Source organism: Cygnus atratus, chromosome 24, assembly GCF_013377495.2.
Source record: "Cygnus atratus isolate AKBS03 ecotype Queensland, Australia chromosome 24, CAtr_DNAZoo_HiC_assembly, whole genome shotgun sequence".
NCBI classification, from domain to species: domain Eukaryota; kingdom Metazoa; phylum Chordata; class Aves; order Anseriformes; family Anatidae; genus Cygnus; species Cygnus atratus.
Window position 1 is genome coordinate 59,761 of NC_066385.1, and position 13,879 is coordinate 73,639.

General features: G+C 37.0%; 1 protein-coding gene across 3 annotated transcripts in view; it reads left to right on the forward strand.

Moving 5' to 3' along the window:
- Positions 1-2,876: 2,876 nt before the first annotated feature.
- NGF (nerve growth factor) overlaps positions 2,877-13,879 on the forward strand; it is a 35,641-nt gene continuing 24,638 nt past the window's right edge. For all 3 annotated transcript variants that reach the window (XM_035561400.2, XM_035561402.2, XM_035561401.2), the window contains exon 1: positions 2,877-5,664. The gene's annotated coding sequence lies outside the window, so the exon portion shown is untranslated. The remainder of the gene's footprint in view (positions 5,665-13,879) is intronic.

Consider the following 13,879-nt stretch of genomic DNA (forward strand, 5'->3'; position numbering starts at 1 on the left):
TGTTATTAAGCACCCTTCAAGCCTCCCTTAAGAACAATTACAACATGCTGCCTTGTGGGGATTGCCTGTAGATGAGATTCTGCTACATACTGTATTCAATGTACTTGTGCCTCTACTGAGACCTACTACTGTATAGGAAGGTTCAGTACTGCAAGTCTGAAAGAAGTGAAAACTCTGATATGATCATAAGTCATCTGCCCACTAACTATAATATTCTTTCCCTGTAGATATAAAATCTCTTAAGCATCTGCCAGTTCCCAAAGGTCATGAGCAAAGTATGGCTGCAGTGCCAAATTATTCTCAGTATCTCAGAGCACATTATGCACACATCATGAAGCCAGACTTTGACAAAGAGAAATAGTCTCTATTAGAGAATGGTAGAAGACTAGTAGAGAGTGAGAAGAGAAAACATGAGGCCCGTTTCACAGATCAAACAGGAGTCAGGAGTCATTCTATGCCACAGTCAATACTCCTCTCTGTACCGAATTCCTCTGCAGTAAGCAGAGGAACAGAGCTTGAAGCAAAGGTTTGTCAGGGAATCCACATGTGATAGCCTTGCTATCCAGGAACAAGTAGTATGTCCAAACTTCCTGACAAATACTCTCATTGCTCGCTTGCATTGGGTGAATGAATCTTTAAACAACTATAAGTTTTACTGACAGTGCTAATTCCCCCCAAAATGATATACCTATCAGACTTTGTGGATCTTATAAAAATTAATGCTAGCTCAGCGTTTGTAGCATATATCCACTCAAAACAAACAAACAAAATAAAAAAGCATGCATTTGACTAGTTTTTGAAATGCTCCTATAATGAAGGCGAATATTAGCAGTACACCAGAGCACATGTACTCCACATAAAATTGCATCAAGGCAGTTTTTGTCCATGAAGAGAGACCTCATACAAAAGCTCACAAATAGTGAATTCTGTCTGACAAACTCTTTATGGTTCCCAAAGAGACTTCAGACTTCAACCCAGCTCTGGTTCAGCCAAGTGAAAAAAGCTACATCCTGGGAAAAAAAAAAAACACACACACACACACACACACACACAAAAAAAAAAAAACTATGCAGCTACTAAGCAGAGTATACTAAAACTTTTTATTTCTTAAAGAGGAGCACGGAATAACCATCTGAGTGCTAATTTTCAAAATTCATAGTTCATTTAACATTTGTAAGTAGCATATATGCTCTTTTTTGACCCTCATTGCAAAGCAATAGTTGAGTGTTAATTCCAACAGAATTGCATATTGCAGAAATGTTTGTAGTTACTACATCTTTCCAAACAACTATCAGGGAAAACCTCTACTGAGTCTGAAGAGTACTGTAAAGTTTTTCTCATAGCTCTGCTTTGTCATAGGGACCCACAAGGATCATCAAGTCCAACTCCTGGATCCACAAAGGACACCCCCCCCCAAACAAAAAAAAAATGTGCCTGAGATTGTTGTACAAAGGCTTTTTTGAACTCTGGCAGGCTCGGTGCCGTGACCACTGCCCTGGGGAGCCTGTTCCAGTGCCCGACCACCCTCTTAGCAAAAAACGTTTCCTGATATCCAGCCTGAACCTCTCCCTGACGGAGCTTCAAGATGTTGTCATCACTTCCAATACAATTATATTCTATGTCTGTAACAGCACTTGAACAACCAAGACATTTTGCTTTTAGTAGGCTTGGGCTTTTCAGATGTTTTCCTTACATAACCAGCCAAAACAGAAAGAAAAGACTAGTGCAAATTACTTCCATAATTCACCATAAATGAATGTTTCTAATCACCACTTGTTTTGAATTGCAGTGTATCAGAAATGCATCATGTACAAATCAATTTTCCAGTGTGCCCAAGCTACATTCTGGCTGTGTTATTGATTCAATTGAGAAGCCATATTGTAGAAACAGTTAAGAAAATATTTACAGGAGATTGAGTCTTACAGTAATCAGTGATGAACTTGTTTGTCTGACCTATTTATTCATGACCCACAAGCGACCTGCTTTTTTCTAGTAACTTCTGCCATACACATAAAGATACATAAACTAAGACAACAGACCATTCAATTACTGTATCAATTTTTTTCATCTTTAACTAACACAAAAAGAGAATTTGCATCGTGATGATTCCCCCCAGCCTCCTGATTAACATGTATCTGGCAACATGGGCAAGCTTCCTCCAGGTAACTATTAAGGCAAAAGTTTACTATCACTTCACATTCAATTTAGCCTTAGGACAAGAGCTATCAGACAAGTTTACACAAGATAACTATGTTCTATTTTCTGGACATTTTAAAAACTGGAAATAATAAATTTTCTTTTAGGTAAAACAGACACTATCTAACATGCTGAATGCCTCATTTGAGATGCTTAAGACTTTTATTGCATTCACATCTAAGCACCTCCGAACAGCTAGGGGAAGGACATTATTTTTGATACATATTTTTCATGTAGAGATTTAGTATTACAAGGAAGTATTGAATGTAGTTGTCTGCATGCACACACATACACACACACACAAATACGTGTGTCAGAAGAAAACAAGTCCATTTATCCTCATGCCATCCTCCTATACTTTTATGGTATCTCTCAAAAGCATGAGCTTGTAAGCCCCTTTCTCAGCATCCTAACACCTCTGTAAAGTATCAGGATTTTAGGAACAGCAGCTCTACTCATCTGTGTTACTTACACATCCATAAAGATTTCAGAAATAAATTAAGACTGTTTATAATTTTTTTTGGCAGCTTTTTTCTTTGAAGAGTGTTGCTTCTAAAATAGAAAAGCCCAGACACCTCTTCTCAAATACCTTTCCTGGCATGCTTTCAGCAGCACAAAAGACACTGATTCCAGGAGAAACACACCTACAGTCCTCAGGTCCTCTTACAATCCTAATCACACATAAGCACAAGGCACTTTTTTTTCATACCCTGTGAGTCCTTCACTCTCCAACTTTCTGGGAAGGTGCTGATGTAGGAGGAAGAGGCTGTGGCAATCCACTCTTGCCATTGTGGGGGTTAGGGCAACACTAAACTCAGTCCAGTTATCAGAACAGACAGCCCTAGAGCCAGCAGAGTACAAACCATTTTACCTGTAATCAACATTCTCAAAAGGACTATTCTCCATTTTGGTCTGAGTGCTTATCTTTCCCTGAAATGAAAGCTGTTAGCGCACTACATGACAGTACTTCTCAGGAGCAGGTTGAATTCATTTACTCTTAGGGGAAACAGAAATACTGCGTAAGAAAGCTCATACAAGAGACCATGGGGGAGCTGGAACTATTGCAGTAGAGTTTCAGTTTCCTTACTCAGCCAAACATTATCAGTCCCACACCTTGTATGTAGTGGCTTGCCAAAGCAAGAGAATCCTCAGCTCATGTAGGATAAAATTTAAGGAAGCATGCATGTAGTAAAACTTTTCTCTCTAAATCTGTGGTTCAGACCACTGCTAAAAGACATATGACTGCTGTACAATGCTTTCAGCTGCTCAGCTGTGACTATGGTGTTCCAGCTAGAATTAAGCATTCTTCTGTGCATTGCTAGTGTGCCTGTAGGACCACACCTACTCCAGAAGCTAGAAAAATTGTTTTGGGGTACATGGGAAGATAAAAGCAGAGAATACAAGCCAGTGCTTTTTCCCAAAGATTGTTGCAGCTTTCTTGCTTATTCATATCAGCCTGCTAGTATAAACTCAAGAGGTACAAAAATAAGGTACAAGAGGAGGACTTCTTTAGACATAAATAAGTGCTATGGATTAATTGCAAACACAGTACATTGTTGTATACTGTGCCCAGAAGAGCTTTTGTGATCATACTATAAGAAAAACGGGCAGCTCTTGCCAAGAAATCAGTTGTAGAGATGGCTGAATACATGCATGCAGTATCTTTTAAGTAAAAACAAAACAATAAAGCATATCTTTTTATCAGGTTTGATGCTGTTTGCTACAGTTACAGTGGGCAATAATGCTCTTTCAAATTTTCCAGCACAAAGTCCTAATCCAAGGATATTCTAACAAAGCGAGACAAATGCTCACTCAACACAAGAACAGCCTGGCATTTCTGCAGTGAAATATGAAGCTAAGGCCAAATACCAAGGTCAAGTTTTACAGGCAAAACTTTCAGAAACTCCGATGGCTGGCTGTGTGAATGAAGACATCACACTTTGGCCTGTGACTGGTATCACGTGTGGAAAGCATTTTTCTTCTAGAAAAACAAAGCAATCTGAACTGCATAGTTCCGGCAAACTGTTTTCGCACTTGCATTAATCTTTTTGTGCTGCAGTTTCCTTACGGATATTTCAGGCAATTTTAAATGGACACCACCTCTAAGGAGTCTAGCACTGAAGCCACTGTTATCTTTGGCACTATGAGGAAGGAATGTAAGATTTGTCTACTAGCTTTAATAAAATGTGAAGATATTCTTGGTTCAGGTTCAAAAAATGACATATCCATTTGGCAAATAAGAAACATTATCTCAAAGCTACTTTGCCTTCTTGCCCTACACCTCTATACAGTACGTTCCACATTCTTTTTCTTGCCCAAAGAATTTTAAGGACAAGTCTCTCCAGATGGCTGCCCTCTTCTGGACAGAATGAGAAAATGTTTGATTATTTCCACATGGATAAAGTGCAGTGGGCTGGGTTTCTGTGGATGACAATCTAATTCTTTTTCCTCATGTTTCTGTGTAATCACAAAGGTTACACTTTGCTAGAATGAGAACTATGAAATCCAGGTGGCTGCTTCACAGTTCTCCAGTTCTCAATGTAGTTAGCCAACTGTCTATTGCTTTTTTTTTTTTTTATCTTATGCACTTTTTCACTTTTGCATTTCTTCTCTATATTTATCAATGATAAATTAATTTTAATAAACACACTGTTGTTTCATTACAAGGGCTTAATCCTCCTTCACAAAAATAATGGAAAACATTTCCATATTTCTTTGCTGCTTAAGGTAAACATGTTAAACAGAACATTATGGCTGGAAGGGGTTTTCTGTCATCTTCTTCCTCTGCCCTAAGTCAGGATCAAATATTTCTTTGCTACTCTGGATCGGTGTTTGGCTGACCTCTGTTAAAGGCTGCTGGTAACGAGGACTGCACAATTTTTGCAGACAACCCAGTCCACTGCTACACCAGTTAACTATTAGTGTTCCTTTAGGAACGCTATAGACTGATGACAGGAGTAAAGGGCTCTAGAGATCAATTTCAAAAGAGCCTATTCATCAGGGAGCCCAAAGTTTCTTTAAATCGAGTGCAAGGATTAAGATGTAAAGTAGAAATGCTGATGACAAAAAATCCCTGAAAGAGTTTCAGGGATTGGAATCAGGAAGTTAGAGGCTTTTCTCTGTATTATGTATGCGTAGTCATACAACCAGTGCATGCTTTGAAACTTTCACTGCACATCTGTGCATCACTGCATGGACTAGGCACCAAGCCAACGGCTGAATTCCTACGAGTCCGTGCAGCTCCCACACGTTTACAGCACTAGGACCCAGAGGGAGCTTCATTTCTGTGAGTCAGTGCAGCTAGCTGAGTCCTGAGAGCACTGAATGAGGCTGGAAAGACAGAGGGAATGTGAATGGCTCTTCTGGCTTGGGAAAGTGTCCACGGACCGGGGTGCTGCAGACTACAAAACAGCTTGGACAACTCTCCAGATTCCCTGTTCCTCCGGTGTCGAGTGATACAGCTCTAAGGTGAGTGACCCCACAACAGTCAGTTTTCTCAACACAAGTAATGTGGCTGTCGCACCACTTGTGGAAGTTTGGTATCTTCAAAATCAGCCAATGCGTTTTTGCTGTACTGTGATTTTCACTCTCTTGAAGAGGTACAGATCAGATGTCTTTGAAATACGGAGTCCTCATTGCTTAAAAATAACATCTGCTCAGAAAAGCTTGGTCTAATAAAACTGAAAATTGCATTTACTAACGCAGGTTAAACTGCATGCACATCTGGAACATATTCGTAAAGCATTTGTGCTTAAATTCAAAGCTTGAAACAGATCTTTAGTAAGAACAGCTTAACCTTAGAGACAAGTAAGTATTCTTCTCATTGTTTTTATTCAGGTAAATCAAAACTTAGTTTTATTTGCATAATACTGCAGTTACTTCTACATGAATATTCTTTACTGTCTCAGTTCTGAGTATTAAGGGTTATTTAACACTTTCCTTTTTTTTTTCTTTTATGATAATTCTACTCTAGATAAGAAATCCTTTCTTTTCTAATATAAATAAATAGGAATTCTGGTAAATCAAAGCATGATTGGCTCAAGGCAGAATCCTTCTAGCTATAGGGAGAGCTGTTGTTTTCCCTACGTGTATCCTCTAGGAAGTCTAGTTGGAAAAGCTTACAAACTCCCTGCTGCCTTGACAGACTGACACTGACAATGTTTATTGATTTATACTGGGTGATAATGCTGTCTTATCTAATGCATCAGTCAGAGACAAAAACGGGGATCCCAGTCACAGAGATGCAAAGAGTTTGTGTGCTGAGAACAAAAACTGTTTGTGCTTCAGTTGCTTTCTTCACTTTAAATTTTCCGTATATGCTCAAGAAGTTTTAGAGAAACAGTGAAAGTTATCATGCTTGTCAGGCTGGTTTTTCCAAGTTGTCACAACTTCGAAGTTGCATTGTAACTGTAATACAGATAATTTATGGGTGCTTTCATGTGTTAGTGTATTACAATAAAGCTTTTTTGCTGAGCCAAAATAAAATGTGACAATTACCTGCAAAAAGATAAGCAGGAAGCTGATTTGCCTGTAAGTTCATATTCTTTGCACTTCTGAGATGCTTCAGATATTATGGAAAGCAGGCTTTTGTGAAAGCCTGAAAATTATCCTGCCAGCTACCATTCTACATTTGTCTGCAACTCGGAAGGTTATAATATTTTTTGCACTTTCACAAAAAAGATGGTGTAATGAAGAACCAAATAAATTCAAGTGTTCACATTGTATAATAAGAATTATTTGTCCCTCAAATATATTAAAATATATATACATTAATAATATTTTAATAAATTTTAGCAAGGTCTGGAGAGGAATTCTTTCTGACAAATGTGTGCAGTATAGTAATAGTACTTTCACATCTGGATTGATCTCAGCCACTCACCCTAAAGGGATCTGTCAGTCTGACAAAAGGGTAGCAAAGAAAGTAATTGTGGCTTTCTTTTTCTCACTCTCTTAGCTAAGCAGTGTCCATTTTCTCAAATCAAAAGCTTAAATTATCTTATCAGATGTCTTCATTTAAGTTCAGTGGAAAATTACAATGAGCACAAAGGATCGTTCTAACCCTTATACTAAGTAAACAGTTATTACATAGAATGATTAGGCAGTTTATGTAATCACTGTAACATGCTAATTCAAAACATCAGATTAGAAAAATACATAAAATATGTATTAAGATTAGCACTTTTAAATGAAAAATTCTTTAATGGGATACCCAGAACAAGGGCCAGATAGAACACATTTAAAAGCTAGATTATTTCCATCAATAGCATCAGTCCCATAAATTCACTTACTGCTCCATGACTTTGGACATAAAAATGGTCCTTTAAGTGCAAATTCCATTGTTTTTCTGTTTCTCCAATATGCTTTTGGAACTGATAGAATATTGAATTCATAGTAATTAGCATTAATTGAATTAAATTGAAGGCATGAGGAAAAAATATTCATGATTTTAAGAAGATAACATTCTACCATTTTCTAAGTTCTAAAGAACAAACTTTGATGTTAAAAACAAAGAGTTAGTAAAATTAATGCTTTAATTCCAAAAGGTTTAACATTCTAGCACCAAAAGTCAAATGATGGTATTGGTGGGTTTAGAAATATTTATTTATCCTTTAAATCTTAGTCCAATAAAACCTAGTGAAACTCAGTATCTTTCAAATCCGCTACAGCAATGGTGACCTCTGCTGGCAACTACCCTCTCATCAAAAGAAGTTTAAAAGGCTTGTTCAGAAAGTGACTGTAAAATAAAATATTTTTAAGATCAGCTGATACATTTGGAGAAATGTAAGATACCACCTCTTCTCACAGAACTTGCCTCATGGTAAAAGGGGTGAAAGGCCCATGTAACAGTGCTACTACTACTGCTTGTCTTTCTCAGTAGGAAGGATATTATCTCTGTCCTGAATTTGACTTCAGCACAGTCACAGAGGCCAATGTATTTAAGACAATTTCTACAACAGAAGGATCTCCCACCCTGGGATGGATGTCCTATGGGATGTGTGTGTTTTGTTTTCCTGACACAATGCCCTTTGTGCAGCTCTGCTGAATTCATGAAGCATTTGCATGTATGTGTATTTATACCCAAAAATATGTGGCCAAGAAAAGCAAGATCATTTTTGCTTTTGCCAAGAGATTGTAGTATCTATTAATGTGATTCATGTGCACACCATTTGCCTGATCCCACTACCAGTAAAACTATTTATGTAACGTAAATGGTAGAAAGAAAATCTCAGACCCTTGATATAAAGCTGTACAATGCCCTTGTCCTGAATATTGCTTGTAGCTCTGGTCATTATCCACATTTCAGAAAATATAGAATAAAGTATAACAAGAAAAGGTGCAGAAGGCAACAAGGATGATGAAAGGCCTGGAACAATTTCCATATTTAGAGAAACTACATAGATTACCATTTCTAAGTCTGGAAAAGAGATGGCTGAGAAGGTATGTAGTGAAGATATTTAGAATAACTGTCCTGAAGAAGTTTAAATGGAAGTGGCTGTTGTCAGTTCAAAAATTGAGGAGCGGGAAATGAAAATAGCATGTGGCACATTCAAGGCAAACAAAAGAAGGCGGTTCTTCTCTCCATTCATGATAAAGTTAAGGAATTCCTTTCCATGGGGTATTGTAGTTTGCATGGGTTCAGCAAGTGATCAGACAAACTAAAAGCAAATGCACTACCTGTGCTTCATAAAATCTGTGAATCAAAAATGACTGCAGAGTGGAAGAGTATACTGAGGAGATGATCCCCATAGGGTTGCCCTATTCTTACATCACTCCCTAAACATTATTAGCCTTCTCCTCAGTGTTTCAGCCTGTTGAATACTTGACTTATCCTAGCAAGAAGAACAGTAACTACATAATATTTGCTATGGGTTGCTGGTTCACTACTGAAAGTATGGAGAGTTTGGTAAAAAAAATTTTTTTTAAAAAAAAAGGTAAATATAGCATTATTTTTACTTCAGTGTTCAACAATTAGGTGTAAGCATATGTTCATGTAAGTTTCCACCAGAGAAAGAGATTAATGCTGAGATGTACAACTATTCAGACAAATCAATCTAAGCAGATTATGACTGAGATACTGGTGAAAGGCCTAAGAAAGTACGTCTCATTGATCTTGTGAAATTCAGTGAAGTATACTCCAAATGGGAAAATATAATTTTATCTCAGTTCCTTGTGGCCTGTTTATTTGTAGAGCTGATATTTTATTTGAGACTTCTAACTGAACTCGCATCTTTACTAACTGCTTTCACTAAAAATATTATACATACAGTTAAGTAAACAGCACGGAAATATCACATCATTAATTACACTGTCACTATACCTTTCACTCTGAGAACTGCATCACCCCACAAAAGGCAACAGTTCAGAGAATGGCCATGCAAACACTGAAACCTGAATGAGAAGAAGCACTCACGTATTCTAAGGTTGAAAGACAGATGTGAGATGTCAACTTGACATTGCTAACCTGTCCCCAAGTATACCTGACTTGCTGTTGATGAATTAAATGTATTTTTCAGTCTGCAGCATGCATAAAGAAACACTGGAATTATACAGAACTTTCTATGCATAAAAGTGAGATTTTGTGCCCACAAATCTTGATTATCTGAGATTAATAAAGACCCGCAAATAAGTTACATTGTACTGGAGCATTAAAGCTTGGCACTCATAAACTCATATGGAGAACTTGGGAGAAGGGATGAAATCAAATTTAAAGGATACACAAATGGATATGTAAGACACTGGCAGTATTGGCAGAGATTTGTGAAGTCACCAAGGATGTAAAGAGTTCACTGCAACTGTTCACTAGTCAGCACATCTCTGAGTGCATTAGCTCCAGCTGAAGCACACCCAAATACACCATACCACATAGTTGCTTTCATGTTTTCATATGAATGAGAGGCACAAAGATACGGTACTTGATAACTTACAGTCGCAATGTCTGTGTGTTTGTATTCATGTGAAAGATATCAAGAGAAAGCATGTAAAGTGCTGCCCTGTATTTTGAGCTTGCATACAGCTATTAAGAAGAAAATTACCATATGTATGTAGACATATGTAGACATCAGGCCCTACCTACATACATACATACATGAATGAGACTTCTCTGGCATGGTATCTAAACCCAAAATTTAAATGACTGAACAAGGTATTTTGAAATAACATGTAAGATGGTTTTACTGCTAAGCTTCTGTAATATCTTTTGAATTTTCTGTGCCACCGCTAAATGAATGAAACACCTTTGACTCATTCTTGGAGGCAATGTTTTTCCCAGTAAAGAGACATTCTTCTTTCTTTCCTAGGCTCTTGTATTTAAAGTAAAGCTTTGAGATATTATGGCATAGTAGTTCACAGTATCAGAAGATACAATCATACTCTATCAGATTCACATTCTCTGTTGCTGGGAACAGTTGTATCACATAAATACGGCTTCCAAATTTAATTGTGGTATCCCCTAGAAGAAACTCTTTCATGGTCACTGCACATAGCAAAAGTCCTGGCCTGAGCTTTAGAACCCAAACACTAACATGGTCACCCGTCAGTCTGACAGTCCCTCCAAATATTTGTTGAACACAGCTCTGGTCACTTTCAGAAATCGTACCTGCAGTAACCAGACCACTTGATGTACTTCAAGAATTATTTTTTTCCGGCATAGACCATTAAATTGTTTACCAAAAAAAAAATCTTTCCTTAATTTATGTTCTTGGCTCCAAAATCAAATTTCCTGTTCCCATAGGGTACATAACAGTGTTCTAATAAAAGATCAGATTCTGCTTCCACTGAGTTGTTACATATCGAAACTGCCATTGTCAGTGCAAAAAGATTCAAGCACTAAGAAAAAAAAAAAAGATAGATAAAAGGTAAGACAATTTCTCTGACTTTGTTTCAGGCCTTGGCTTATATATTACTGACAAAAACATTATGACTGTGTATGTTATTCAAATACAAAGCTCCTTCCAAGAATAAGATTAATGAAATAAATGAATAACTGATAGAATTAAACTGATTCTGAGTTAAGGAGTATGTGACAAAAATTGATTTAGCTCTGTTAGCTGTTAACTGTTCAGAAAACTAATAGAAGATTAGACTGTTTCTGACAGTCCTACGTAGTCCTACGTTAGTCAAGCACAAAAGCAGATTATTTCCTTGACAACTTTCTGTTTGCTAATTGTGGATTTGCTTGTCTAAAAATTACTATTTTTTTTTCCTAATCTCAATCATTTCATATTTTTCCTCTGTATTGTGTATATAAAAGTGACGGATTTTTTTGTTATCTAGTTCACCAATTGGCTTTGATTGTCTTTATTATTTATACAACCGTGTGCAATCTATGCTATTAAAAAAAAGGTATCTTCAGAATTTTTTGTGATGGAAATTTGCCAGGTACCTCGTTGCTATATATTACTTTGATTATGGTATATTTAACAGCTCTGGCTGACTGAACATGTGTTTTTCTATTTTGAACCATATCTTTTATTTTTGGAAGCCTTTATATGCCGGGTGATTCAGGTATTAAAAAAAAAAAACAAAAAACTATGGTTGTTCATAAAGAGATTTGCCCACTGGTGAATGACACAGCCTGCATTTTCTGAAATGCATCATTTCCTGCCCATTATTTCATGATCCTTTTCAGACACTCCGTGTAGCAGCCCCAGACCTGCAAGGTGTCTAGGCGCATGCTTTACCACAGCCATATGAATAGCTCAGTTGAAATATTCATTAATATATTTCAAGAAAAACTCACAGTTCTGATGAACATAACTCGCAATTCATCCCTACTGTAGCACTGTACTTCCACTGATCATGAAAAAGATTACATTGTGCCCTTTAGGAAGAGTCAGCAGGGCACATCAGCTGCAGTGGGTCAGTAAGCAAGAGTTAACTGTCAAGCTGTTTTTTGACTGCAGCTGTCCATATCCTTAATTCTCTGTTGCTTTCATATTTCAGATTGAAAACCAATACTTCTACAGAGCAGCCACACAACGTCATTGTCCCTCAATACTAACTGGAAAGGGAGCCTAGAACAGTCTCTGAAAATTTACAGAGTTTTCATCTTATTGAGATCCATGAAGCATACTTTCTAAATGCAACAGATGGACCACTACATTGCATAGTCTGCAGACAGCTGCTGCTCAGAGCTTTGTGACTTCACAAGACAATTTGTTTCAGGGTAGGATGACCTAAGAAAGAAAGGGCAACTTTTTCAAAAGTAGCCTCTAATTTACAGTTGCACTATATTTGTGTGTCATATTTAGGACTTGCTTAGCAGGTTCTGAATCAATGTGTAGCCTGAGAGTACAACCGCTTTGGAAATTTGATCCCAGGAATGGAAAATCAGACACTTAAAAACTAAGATACCCACAAATAATGCTTTCTATAGGGCACTTGCTAAAAGGAGTATGGTAGCTATAGTACGCTATTCCATAGCATAGTATGCTATTCCATTCCCTATTAGCTTCTGCTTGCATTTCTGAAAGTCCATAGGAAACAAACTGTCCATGTGGTGTTGGTGTTTAAATTTCTGTCCATTTGGTCCTAAGGTTTTTAGGAAGTTAGAAAAAAAAAAAAAGAATATTTCTAATCATTCATATTTAGTATAGTTTCATAGTCCATTCAAATTATCATTTTATGGCTTTTTACAGATCTCAAGGAACCAAGTACACTGAGAGCGTGAATTGCTCAGAACTTAAGAGACCAACATACATGAATGTAATCATAGGGGGGTTTAAGTATTCTGAATTATATTGACACACTAAGTCTTTTTAATTAAATATGCAGGTGGATATAGGAATTGTGGCTGATACTTTATACAGCTACATTTCATTACATTTGAGTCATTTCTGGATTCTTTAGAAAGCCAAAGGACTCGCAAGTAACCATCAACTTCCTTCTGTTTTGTAATGATATATCAAGCTTCCAAATTCCAGCTTATTTCACTTTCATTTTTTACCAGGAGCCTTGTTGAACAATGTTGCACACATGCCCCACATGAATAAAGGGACTACTCTCTACTTTCTACCTTGCCCAGCGATAGTAATACCACTTTGCATTGCAAAAGTTACAGCTTTCTGTCTGAATTAAGAAAATCTCTTAAGAGTCCTTTGTGGTTAAGGGATATATGCTCTTTATGTACCAGTAAAACAGCAGGAAATTCCGTACCCAAAAAATTATAATGTGGAGAATATCTTCAGTTTTCTATGACTTTCTGTCTTTTTGTGTGTGCATGTATTAGCAATTTATGAACATAAGTAGAATTATGGACACCACCTACAGCATCATATTTGACAAGTTTTTTTTTCAGGTACAGACCTTTTATAATTGATGATCACCAGAAAATGTCACATTAGATGGGTTTTTGTTTGTTTCTGATCTCCTAAAAATTCTTAAATATCAGAAGAAAACAAATGTATACTTTTTTATTGCTATCATCTCCACACATCTAGAAAAAGGCTGAGTTTCGTGTTGGACTTTCAACACAGAAAATACTTCAAAGTGGCACAAATTTTTGTGGAGAAAGAGAGAGAGAGAGAGAGAGAGAAAGAAAGAAAGAAAGAAAGAAAAAGAAAGAGTATAAAGTCAGTTATACAGAGTTCCCTGAGAGAAAGAAGGCCTGCAAGTATTAAGAAGAAATGCAGCATCATAGAATAAATCAAGCTGCAAGGGAACTCAGGAGGTCACCTGATCCAAA